This window comes from Arvicanthis niloticus, chromosome 1 (genome assembly GCF_011762505.2).
Source record: "Arvicanthis niloticus isolate mArvNil1 chromosome 1, mArvNil1.pat.X, whole genome shotgun sequence".
NCBI classification, from domain to species: Eukaryota; Metazoa; Chordata; class Mammalia; order Rodentia; family Muridae; genus Arvicanthis; species Arvicanthis niloticus.
In genome coordinates this window covers 34,265,902-34,279,354 of record NC_047658.1, presented here as the reverse complement: position 1 = coordinate 34,279,354, position 13,453 = coordinate 34,265,902, and the positions used below count along the sequence as shown (strand labels likewise).

General features: G+C 35.4%; 1 protein-coding gene across 2 annotated transcripts in view; it reads left to right on the top strand.

Annotated features, from left to right (window-relative positions):
- The first annotated feature begins 2,583 nt into the window (after nucleotides 1-2,583).
- LOC117721085 (uncharacterized) overlaps nucleotides 2,584-13,453 on the top strand; it is a 65,103-nt gene continuing 54,233 nt past the window's right edge. For both annotated transcript variants that reach the window (XR_013110763.1, XM_076935223.1), the window contains exon 1: nucleotides 2,584-2,840. The gene's annotated coding sequence lies outside the window, so the exon portion shown is untranslated. The remainder of the gene's footprint in view (nucleotides 2,841-13,453) is intronic.

The following is a 13,453-nucleotide window of genomic DNA, read 5'->3' as shown; positions in this document are numbered from 1 at the left end:
AAATTTTCAGGGAGTAACATTAACAAACCTTGGGCTATGCAAAATTACAACCATAATATACATTTGAACATGGTAATATAAATCACTGTTTATCAAAGAAAAGAAACATGGAGATAAATTGAAAGTATATTGAGCTCAGGGGTGTACTTTGTCAGAAGATTGGTTTACTTGTGAAATGGAGGGTATAAGAGTCTTAAGTGTTGCTTCTCTTCAGCTACATATGTGTTGCTCAAAGGAGAACAGCATTAATACAGTCATATCTCTTAAAACTTCAGTCAAGTATGCAAAATCTAAAGTTGAAACTTGTGGATAAGTTTAGAGGATGACACCAGTTTTGGTATGGAAGAAATTTGCAGTCACTGTTGGCTTTGATATACTGGTTGTAGAGGACAAGTAATATTTTTCAGGGACAATTTACATCAGAGGGTGCTCATGCTCCTGTAGATTTCTCTGCATCTGAGCTCATATTAACAGCTAAATGGTATGAGTTTGTATTAAAAAAAGAACACATTATGTGACTATGGATTATTAGTAAGAGATATAATGGTATCCTTAATGTATTGTATGTAACTGTTGTATATTTAACACATTACATGACATATTAATATTGAGTTAAATATATAGAAAATAATTACACCTTTATAAGAATTCTTTAAGTTCTCATACATAGTCCATAACCATATGCACAGTGTGATTATCTTCATTAAAAAAGCACAAATGTATTCACACACAAAGAAATGATTACCTAGATATTGGAAATTACTTTTCGAAAATAAACTCTGATCGTTTTAAATGTAACCTTTATTTATTTATTTATTTATTTATTTATTTATTTATTCTCTCCAGATTTTGTTTTCCCCATTATCCACCCTCCTACTCTTCCACATCCCATACCTCCTCCCCATGCCCTGTCTCTATAAGCATGTCTCTGCCACCCACCACCCACCCAACCAGACCTCTAAAATACCTGGAACCTCCAGTCTTTTGAGGGTTAAGTACATCTTCTTTGACAGAAACTAGACCTTGCAGTCCTCAGCTGTATATGTGTTGGTGTCCTCATATCAGCTGGTGTTTGCTGCCTGGTTGATGATCTAATGTGTGAGAGATCTTGGGTGATCCAGGTTAATTGAGACTGCTGATCCTCCTACAGGGACGTCCTCTTCTTCAGTGTGTTCCAGCTTTTTCCTAATTCAACCACAGGGATTAGCATCTTTTATCTGTTGCTTTTTTACAAATATCTGCATCTGACCTTCAGCTGTTTATTGGGTCTTTTGGAGGGCAGTCATAATAAGTCCCTTTAGGTGGGTACTCCATAGCCTCAGTAATAGTGTCAGGCCTTGGGTCCTCTCCTTGAATAGGTTCCCACTTTGGGCCTGTAGCTGGACTTTCTTTTTCTCTGGCTCCTCACCATTTACATCTCTGAATTTTTTCACATAGGAACAATTATAGGTCAGAATTTGACTGTGGGATGGCAGCTCCCTCCCTCTTTTGATGCCATATCTTCTGATGGAGGTGGGCTTTATAAGTCCTCTCTCCCCACTGTTGAGCAATTGATCTAAGGTCCCTTCCTTTGAGTCCTGAGAGTCTCTCACCTACCAGGTCTCTGGTGCATTCTGGAGGGTTCCCACAACCTCCTACCTCCTGGGGTTGCCTGGTTCTATTCTTTCTGCTGGCTTTGAGGGCTTAAGTCCTTTTCCCTCACCCAATACCAGATCTGGTTCCCCTCTTCCCTCCCCAAATCCACTTTCCCTCCCAGGTTCCTCCCTCTCTCCCCACTTGTGATTGCTTTCTTCTTCCTCCCATGTGGGACTGAGTCATACTCACTTGGGCCTTCAGTTTGTAGACCTTTTTGAGTTCTGTGGACTGTATCTTCAATATTCAGTACTTTTCTTGTGGCTAATATTTACTTATTAGTGAGTATATACCATGCATGTCCTTTGGGGTCTGAGTTACGTCACTCAGAATGATATAGATGGCTCAGGCGTTAAAGGCTAGGATAATGACCAAAAATAAACTCTTGATATTTCTTTAACATTATTATAATTTATGACATGGTGAATTATGTGGTAAATAATTTTATAAAAATGAAGACAATTATGCCTTTATATATTCAAAGGCATTATTTGTAAGTGGAAGTGTGTATACATATATGAACTAGTGTGATAAATTTTCAAATAAGCATAGCTCTTCAGGATTTTAGCACAAGAAGATTTCAATGTTTCAGCACTGCAGGGCATGTAACAGACCATGTTTACAAGCAGAAGTCTCTAGACACAAATGGAGGCTTTATTATAGGTAACATTAGCCAGTTATAGGACCAAAAGCAAGGCATTACTGGTTTGTTTTCTTCTTTTTTAAAATTAGAGCCAGAAACTGAAAAATAATGGCATAATATTTTGGTCATTCTTCTTCTATTTCATCTTTATTTTTATTCCTGATGCAACAGGCAGGGAGGGGGGAGAAGTGTTGGAGGAGCTTTGATGGAGAAATCTCCATGGTAACAAGAGGCTTTTGCTTTATCATTTTTGAGATCTCTCTTCTGATTGGTCCCAAATCTTTTCTCTATTTTCCTACATATACTCAGCCAGTCTGTTTCAACCACAGCTAAAGAAATCTATTCACATAAAAATTTTTCCAGTAATGCTCCTGGTTGATGTCTAGCTCTCAGCCCTTACAAGGTTCTTTTCAGAAATTGACTACAATCTGCTTCTCAAAGAAAAAGGAGTGCTCTGAAAAACCTGCAGATGAAAATGAAAATATAAGGTCAACATGATCAGCTAACTTGCTGTGATTCTTCACATTCCTGCTGTGAATAAAACTGCTCCTGTTTGCTGTGCAAGGTATTTGTTCTTGCTTCTGGTCACTGTTTTAGTTTTAAGATCTATCATTCAGGACTCTGACTTGGAGTTGTGCTTCATCTGCAAGGATGGTATATTACATCATCCTTCAGTATCTGAAAGAGACAGAAAATGTTTTGCTTCTTAATTTGCTTTGGGGGACCAGATCTGTAAAGGATTCTTATATCAGAACAATAGTTCTCAATTGGCAATGTGAGACATTTTGGAACATTTTCTGACATCACCTTACCTAGTATGCCATTGCCATCTGAGAGTACTAAAACCTAACCACTGCAATTCTCCTTTGTTATCATCTTGCTACCATCAAAGGTCTCAGATATTTTACATTACTTTTCTATCCAAATTCTAACATAAGGCTTAAATTGTTATTGTTGTGAGCAAACAGTTCTATGTTCATTCTTACATATCTGCATACTTTATTCTTCAAGGACAGTCAATGCAAAGAATTTGGATATACTCCAATTAAAAAGGTTAATACACCAAAATTTCTTTTCATTTTTTGAGTTTGAATCTCAACATATAAAGGTTTCCAAACAGCACACACTTTCATTAGGTAAAGTATGTTAGTTTAGTTATATTGCTATCTCTTACTTAATATTTTTATAATTGAGCCTTTTTAAAATTTTTTTATTACATACCATCTAGTGGCTATTATGTATTTTGTGGTAACTTTATAACAGTCAGATTTCTGTCCTTGTGAATAATCTAAAAGTCACAATTGCATTTAATTTTATCTAAATATTGATAGTTGGAAGAATCAAGTGGTGATAATATATTGAATCTATCATACTCTATTATATCTGGCTTATAGTTATTGTTTTTATCTCATCAGTGTTGAAATCCTTACATTTGTTTAGAACAGAAAATCTATTATTACCAAATCTTATTACCAAAATCCTTACCACATTTTTCATCTATATTGTCCCGGGAACTCTATAGTTAACTATAGGGTGGTAGCTCAGTAATTTGTCTTATTGTTCTTTCCATCACCTGTATTCTCTTTGCTCCTATGTATCAAACATAATGCTAAACTTTGAGGATTTAACAGATTTGGGGGCTCATTTAAGAAACCTAATGTTTTAAATTATAAATGGCAGTGATAGAAATGGGTTGATTTCATAATAATTTGTTTTCTGATTCCATCAAGAAAGGACTCTATATCAATAAAATCTGTTAAAATAATTTTTTTTGGTTACATTCCAGGACTGAATAAAAATGAAAGTTCTGTTTTTCATAATGGTGATATTTTTAAATTTGGCTTGGATATATAAATACAAGACTAGTCAACGATATCTCCTCTTTGTGAGATAGCTTTGTGACATATTCCCTATATGAACTACTAAGGATGAGAGGGACAAGTAAGATCAAATCCTAGTCATTTGTGAATTTTGCTTGTTTCAGAAATGTTGGTCAATGTATATCTGCCAGCAAGCTCAATAAAGGCATGAGAGTTTTACATAGACCCAAAGGTCTTACTTGATTAAATGTCTATCCTTGTGGAGGCAAGATTTTTGTGGTTTTATGGGTCCCTTACCCAATTTATTTCTGAAAAAAGAAGCCACATTCTCCAGTGAAAAAAAAATCTGGTATTTATTGATTAAATGTAGTACCAGGTAAAATCCCCTGCATTTGTGTTTATTCTCATAAGCTACTACTATATTCATTGTCTATTAATTCAGATGTCTATTTCTAAATGTTCATCATTTGCTTCCCCTTTGCTTTGTACTAAAAAATTCCAACAGATTTTCAGTAAGGTTTTTTCAGAGTCAGTCCTATGACAAGAATGCTTTAAGGTTCATTAAACTACTGTAGTGAGAAAATCATGCATCATTTATGTAACAATATCTATTTCTGGAAGACTCTTGAGAAAAGAGGGAGCTAGAGAGGAAGGAAGAGATAGAGGAATAAATCCAGGTACTGTCATGTCCTATATTCCAAGCCAAACAGCAGCCATCTTGGGCAATCATCTGTGCCATCTGATAAATAGATATCCTAGCTGGGCTTTCAGTTTGTTTACAGCCACTCATAAGGAAAGGAAACGGCAGGAAGTCTTCATTCTAATATCTACATGCTCAGATTATTTATTGTAGGAATATCCACACTTACTGAATATAGCCTTGGAAGAGGCTGGAAAATTCAGAACAAGAGAGATTATTGGAGCTTGGCTTTGTCATGTGATCTATAAGAGAGTCCTTATTGCTATTTATAGTCCTTATTGCGTAATGATTTTCTGGGAAAAATTACACATTTCTGGGAAAAAATTACGCATTTTTTTCCTTTTTTATTAGATATTTTATTTACACTTCAGATGCCATCCCCTTTCCCCATTCCCACCCTTAGAAAACCCCTATCCCATGCCCCCTTTTCCTTTTTGCATTTATACATTTTTTTAAAATAATGTTAATCACAGGCTTTATAAGTTTGGAATTGTTCAATCAGAGGTGTAACCCACTGACCAACCTAGATATGACAACTATCTTTGACTGGTGGAGATACATGAATATCTGCCTCCCTGTCTCTCCCCTCTTTCTCTCTTTCATCACCTAGCTTCTCCTCTCCTTCTTCTTCTCCTCTTCTTACTCCTTTTCTTCCTCTCAGTACTCCTCCTACCTTAGCTCCTCCTACACATCACCCTTCCTGTTAAAATGGAACTTTTCCCTCAAAATACAATTAGAGGATAATTATGCCAATTTGTACCAGTGAGGTACAGGATAGCCCTAATACCCAGTCCATCCTTTTGTTGACTAACCAGCTCCTCTGTCATCTATTCTAACTAAAACATTTAGTTCTGAACCTGGCTTTAGGATGAATGTCAGCTGCCGACCATCCACTCAAATCTTTTCTCTTAAGGTAAATAGCTATAAGGACTATTGCGTAATGATTTTCTGGGAAGCCTTTTTATGAGCACACACGGCCCAGAAAATAAACAATCAAAACTGATCTGTAAGTTTTCAAAATAAGCTCACCAATTACCTAGAAAGAAGCTTGGTAAACTTCGATATTGACTTATTGTTTTAATGTTAATAGGAGTTGGGTAAGTAGACATTGCTTGTATCTCTACTTGTTTGAAATATTTTTTCAAATTTTTTCTTTAATTTCTAGAATATCATACAGTTTTATTTTTACCTTCTGCATTCTCTCTCCTACCCACTAATATAATATTCTTTGCTCTTTTTCAAATGTGTTGCTTGTTTTCATTTAATTATTATTACATGTATATTATCTGTACGTATGTACATGTTTATTCTTTGTTTCTCTCATTCTTTGTATATTTGTTTATGTTAACAATTGTTGTCCTACTTCTCAGTTTTTCTCCCCATGCCTCTATAAGGGTGAACAACCCACCTAGTGACCCACTTCCAACTCACTGCCCTAGCATCCACCTATGTTGGAGCATTGAGTCTCCAGAGGACAAAAGGTCTCCCCTCCCTTTGATGCCAGATAAGGCATTCCTCTGCTTCATCTTGGGCTAGAGCCATGGGGTCTTTCCTTATATATTCTTGGGTAGTGGTTTATTCCATGGGAGTTCTGGGGTGTCCTGTTAGTTTGATATTGTTGTTCTTTCTATGGGGTTACAATCCACTACTGCTCCTTCAGTTCTTCCCCTAACTCTTCAATTTGGGTCCCTATTCTCACTCTGATGATGGTTGGCTGAGAGTATCAGCATCCATATAGGTTGGACTCTGACAAAGAGCCTCTAGGGGGACCACAATACTAGACTCTTGTCAGCAAATGCATCTTGGCATTTTTGCAATAGTGTCTGGGTTTATTGTCTGCAGATGGGATGAATACATTGTTGGGGCAGTCTCTGGATGGCATTTCCTTCAGTCTCAGATGCACTCAGTCTCTGTGTTTGCTTTAGACAGAAACAATTGTGGGTTAAAATCCTTGAGATGGGTGGGTGGCCCTATTGCTCAACAGGGACTATGCCTATCCACCAGTTATGGTCTCTACAGGTTCTATGTCACATGTGTTGGGCATTTTGGCTAATGTCATTCCCGTTGTGTTCATAAAACCTCCTTCTGGAATCTTGGACTTTTTAGTGGCTACCCCAAGTGCCCCATATCCCACTGTGACACACTTCCATTAAGTTGCATGACCCTCAGAACTTTTCTCATGTCTCCTCATACATCTGATTCTGCCCTATTGTATCCTTCCTCTGCAAACACCCTCACAAATCACTCAGTCCCTCGACTTCCTGTAATTATTTTGTTTCCTTCTTCTAAATAAGACTGAAAACACTTAGGGCTTCCTTCTTCCAGAGCTTCCTATGGTCTGTGAGTTGTATGGTGATATTAAGAGATTTGGGGTTAATATTGACTTATCAGTAAGTACATACAATATATATTATTTTTTGACTGGGGTACCTCACTCAGGATGATATTTTCTAGTTCCATCCGTTTGCCTGAGACTTTCTATGGAGTCTTTGTTGTCAATAGTGGCATAATGTTCCATTGTGTAAATGTACCACATCTTCTGTATCCATTTCTCAGTTGAAGGACGTCTGAGTTGTTTCCAGCTTCTGGCTATTATAAATAAGGCTGCTATAAATATAGTGCAGCATGTGTCCTTATTATATGTTGGAGTATCTTCTGGGTATATGCCCAGGAATGGTGTAACTGGGTCCTCAGGTAGTACTGTGTCCAATTTTCTGAGGAAACTCAAGACTGATTTCCAGAGTGGGTGTACCTACCCCCTTGCATTCTCACTGGCAATGAAAGAGCATTCCTCTTTTACCACATCCTTGCCAGCATCTTCTATCGCCTGTAATTTGATCTTAGCCATTCTGACTGGTGTGTGGTAGAATCTCAAGGTCATTTTGATTTGTATTTCCCTCATGACTAAGGATATTGAACATTTACTTAGGTGCTTCTTAGCCATTTCAGAATCCTTGGTTGAGAATTCTTTGTTTAGTTCTGTATCCCATTTTAATGGGATTATTTGGCTCTTTAGAGCCTAAGGTATTGAGTAATTTGTATATATTAGATATTATCTCTCAATTAGATGTAGGAATGGTAAAGGTGTTTTCCTAATTGGTATGTTGTTGGGTTTTTTTTATTGATAGTGTCCTATGCTTTACAGAAGCTTTTCAATTTTATAAGAACCCATTTGTCAAAAGTTGATCTTAGATCATGAGCCATTGGTGTTCTGTTCAGGAAATTTTCTCCAGTGCCAATGTGTTCAAGGATCTTTTACACTTTCTTTTCTATTAGATTCAATGTATTTGGTTTTATGTGGAGGTCCTTTATCCACTTGATCTTGAACTTTGTTCCAGGAGAAAAGAATGAATTGATTTGCATTATTCTACAAGCTGAGTGCCAGTTAAGCCAGCACCATTTGTTGGAAAGGCTGTCCTTTTCCCACTGAATAGTTTTAGCTCCTTTTTCAAAGATCAAGTGACCATAGGTGTGTGGGTTCATTTCTGGGTCTTTAATTCTATACCATTGATCTTCCTGACTGTGGGTTAGGGTGGGTAGAGCCCTCTAGGTTTTTTAAGTAAGAGCCAGAATCCAAAGAATAATTACATAATATTTGTTCTTTTTCCTTCTATTTCATCTTTATTTTTATTTCTAATGTGTTTGTGTATGTTTGTGTATAATATATTATATTTAAATTATGTATTATATAATATTATATAATATAACATATATACACACACACACACGTATACATGTAGGAGGAACTAATGGGGGAGGAATAAGGAAAGGAAGAGATAAAGGAAGAGGAGGAGTGAAGTGAGAGAGGGCAGAGATGTAGGAGGATGAAGAGCCACACAGGTATGGAGAGAAGTCCTGGGTATCAACTCATATTTAGGTTAGCTAATTGGGAAACACCTCTAATTGTATGGGCATATTGTTATTGAACATCACCAAACATAATGCCTTTGATTAATATTTAAGCATTAGAATCTCACTTCCTACAGGGCCTGTAAGGATGGTAGAATGGTCTGGTCACAGCCCAGCCTTGTGGAGTCAGCATGGAAGATTGGCAGAGCCATCTCCCACTCTGGCATCTCATGAGTGACAGGGCTGGTGTTTCTTGCTGTCCATTTCTAGCTGTGGCATCCACGTGGCCTCTGACCATGGAACATGGCAACTGAGCTAGGCAGAGCCACAGCTTCTTAGATAGTCAGCTGAAGAAAATGCTGTTTTAAATAATTACTTTAACACACACACACACACACACACACACACACACACAAACTACTGGAGACTCATGTATCTGTATCCCTGGTTTTACTACTACATGTTTTCTGAGTTCATATGAACATTCTTTACTTGATTTAGTGAGCATAGATCTCTTGATGTCTTCCATCTATTTTGGCTTTTACACTCTTTCTGCCTTCTTTTCAATGAGTATCCCTGAGCTCTGAGTAGAGGGACTTGATGGAGACAGTCCATTTAGAGAAGTATTTTCTATGTTCTCTCTCTCCTATCTTCTCTTCTTTTTCCTCCTCCTCTTTCTCTTCTACCTCCTCTTCTCCTTCTTCCTCTCTCTTGCTCTCCCTCTTCTTTCTCTCTCTGCTTAATATATACTTTTGGTTGGGTCTCTATATTTTTTCTTATATTCTGCAAAGAGGAAGCTTAAGGAAATGCCATTGCTAAAAATAACACACAAGTCACTAACAACAGTGAGGTTGAAAATGTGCCTAAAATAGATCTTTAATCTCTGTATATTAGTGTCTTTGGGTGAAAAATTCTCTGTAGGGTACCAAAAAAGAAATGTAAGGCCCAACTCAATATAAAAATCTTTGCTATATAATTCTGACTGCCCTGCAAAATATCTAGGGCAGAGATAGTACATATCTTGTGAAAGTAACTAAGTACTATCTGATTTGCCTTAATGCAAACATACTCCATAACTCAGAAGCCATAACTGAGACTGGAATGAAAAAGCACCAGAAATTAGATGGCCCAGAGACCTAGGTGTTATATAATTGTAGATCTATGCCTTACTTAGCCATCACCAGTTCATGGAATCTACATTGTAATACATCTATAGATAAACAAAACAAAAATATAGAAAAATAGGGAAGTATTTTGAAGAAAATAAAACAACACACACACACACACACATACACACACACACAAACCAAAATTAGCAAGCAAAACAAAATATGACTGCATAAAAGAAAATGTGGGAGATACCACTATGCAGGTTTTATTGGAAAGAACTTGAGGAATCAGGAACCACAATAGGATGAATGGCATTGTACAAGGAATCAAAATAATTCTTAATATTAACATGCGTTATTCTTTTAGTAATAATTAAATTATTGTATTTTATCCTTATCATTTGGTAGCATATGTTAATTCAAACTTTAATAAATTTTCAGGAATTATCATTAACAAACTATGCAATACAAATTGACAACCATGATATACATAATACAAATTTCTGCTTACCAAGGGAGAGAATGTTGGAGAATATTGGAAAGTATATTCAGTGCAAGTGTGTACTATGTCAATAGGTTGGTTCAGTTGTTACATAGAGGGTATAAGAGAGTCTTTTGTGTTGCTTTTCTTCAACTACATATGTGCTGTACACATGGGAGCAGCATAAACGCAGTCATAGCTCCTAAAATTTCAGTCAACTCTGTAAAATATAAAGTTGAAACTTGAAGGTAACTTTACAGGAAGGCATCAGAGTTGGGATGGAAGGAAATTGGAGCAGCTGTTGGTATTTGATGTACTGATTGCAGCTAGAAAGATTAGCATCAGAATGTACTCATACTCTTCTCAATATCTCTGCATTTGAGCACATATCAATAATGTTTAATGGGCTGAGTTTATAATAAAAAGAAATCACATTAAGTGGCCATGGATTATTAGTTAGAGATACTTTGTGTATTGTATGTACCAGTTTTATTTTTAAGACATTATATGATATATTAAGTTTAATCTTTACAAATTAATGACACCTTAATAACAATTTTATAAATTCTCAAATAGACACCATACACATATACACAATGTGCTTCCCTGCATTAAGAAAACACATGTACCCACAAACAAAGAAATGATAGTAGTAGGCTCAAATTTTGAATATTTAATTTCTAAAATAAACTTTTCTTAATATTTCTTTATAATTATATAATTTTTGACAAAATGTATGGTGTGGTAAATACCTTTATGAAATTGGACAAATTGTTTTTTAATTTAGATAATTAAAGTGCATTGTTTGTAAGTTGTAATGTGCATAAATACTTAAAAAAACTAGTGTGATAAATTTCCAAATATGCATAGCTACTCAGGATATTGGACTAGGACAATTATAAATATTCAGCACTGGAGTGTGTTTTATAGCCTAAAATTAAAAGCAGAAGTCTTAGACACAAATGGAGGCTTTATTAGTGATAACATTAGCCAGATACAGGCTCAAAACCCCAGGCATTACTGGACAGATTGCTTTGATTTTAATCAGAGCCAGAAAATGGAAAATAATTACATAATATTTTGTTCTTTTTTCTTCTATTACATTTTTATATTTATTTCTGATTCAACAGGCAGGGAGGGGGAGAAGAGATGGAGGAGCTTTGATGGAGAAATCTCCATGTTAACAACAGACTTTTGCTTTCTTTATCATTTTGGAGACCTTTTTCCTCATTGGTCCCAAACCTTTTCTCTATTTTTCTATATATGCTCAGACAGTCTGCATCAACCATAGTTAAAAAAATCTATTCACATAGAAAAATTCCAGTAATGCTCCTGGTTGATGTCTAGCTCTCAGCTCATTCCATGCTCTTGCTGGAAATTGGCTACAAGCTATTTCTAGGAGGAGAAACACTCCAGAAAACTGCAGATGAAAAATTAAAAGAGAATGTCAGCATGGTCAGGTAACTTGCTATGATTCCTGCTCTGAAAATAGCTGCTCTTATGTGCAAGGTATTTCTTATTGCTTCTGATCATTGCTTCAGTTTTATGATCTATCATTCAGGACTCATCCTTGGAGTTCTGCTTTATCTGCCAGGATGAGGTATTAGGTCAGCCTTCAGTATCTGACACAGAACAGATAGTTGTTGCTTCTTAATCTTCTTTGGGGAGCCAGATCTGTAAATAATTTTTATATCAGGATAATAGTTGTCACTTGGCAAAATGGAGTATTCTGGCGTATTTTTTTACATCACATTTTTACATCACACTCTGAAAGTACTAACAGGAAAACACTGCAATTCTTCTTTGTTATCAACTTGGTACCATCAAAGCTTTCAGATATTTTTCATTAGTTTTCAATCCAAATTCTAAAATGAGGTTTAATATTTTATTATTGGCAACAAATATACTTCTATGATCATTATTACATATCCGCATTCTTCATTCTCTGAGGGCAATCAAAGCAAAGAGTTTGTACATACTTCAATAAAAACCTTAACATACCAAATTTCTTATTTTAATGTTTTTTGTTGCATATCTCAACTTACTAAGATTTTCAACCAAAAACCAGTTGTATTGTTCTGTCTTAATTACTCTTTAATATTGCCACAATTTTTTTTCGAATTGTGATGTGATCATTTAAAAAAAACTCAAGGTTTTGGTCACATGCATCTAGGAGCCTCAATTACATTTGCTTTTTAAAATATTGATATATGGAAGAATCAATTGATATTAATAGAGTGAATCTATCATGTGCTGTTATACCTGGCTTATACTTATGTTGGTATCTCATCAGTTTTGAACTTCCTAACATTTGTTTAGAACAGAAACTCTGTTTATAAAAGGCTTTAACAAATTTATCATTTCTATTTTTGCTGGTACCTATATAGTTAACTATATCGTTGTAACTCAGTGATTTGTCTTATTTGCATTATTCCTTATCTTTATTCTTCTTGCATCTATGTATCTAAAATAATGCTAATAAGAGATTTAAATATTTATCTGAATAACCAAGCATGAGACATTAGTTGAAAATGGATGCAAACACAGAGTTTGTAGTAGAATCTTTGGAAGATTTATTGTGTTTTATACAAGTGATGACTAACAAGGTGACTGAGAACGATTACAATAGCCTTTGCCTGTTAATATAGAAAGTACACACATATAAAAGCAAATAATTTTTTAGGCCCTAACGTTTTAAAGTATGAGTTGCAGTGATAGAAATGGGTTGCCTTCATAGTAGTTTTGTTCTCAGATTTCTTGAAGGAAGAATTCTAAATTAATAAAATCTGTTAATCACTTTCTTCATTACATTCCAGTACTGAATGAAAAGGAGGGTTATGTTTCTCAGAATGCTAATAGGTTTTGGATATGGCTCTTGAATATATAAATATCCACTCCTTAGGAGATAGCTCACAATTCTCCTATAGTTATAACTAAGTATGATAAAGGAAAAGATAGATAAAATCTTAATCACTTTGAATCTTGCATATTTCATTGTAAGAAGTACCAGGCAATATGTTTCTGCTATCACATTCAATAAAGATACGAGGGTTTTACATAGAACCAAAATTATTATTTGATGAAGTGTCCATTCTGGTGGAGGAAAGAATCTATGAGGTTTTTTTTTGTATGACTTACACAAATACTTGTGAAAAGAGAAATCATTGTTTCCAGTGAAATGGCATATGGTATTGATTGGTTTAATGCAATACCATGTAA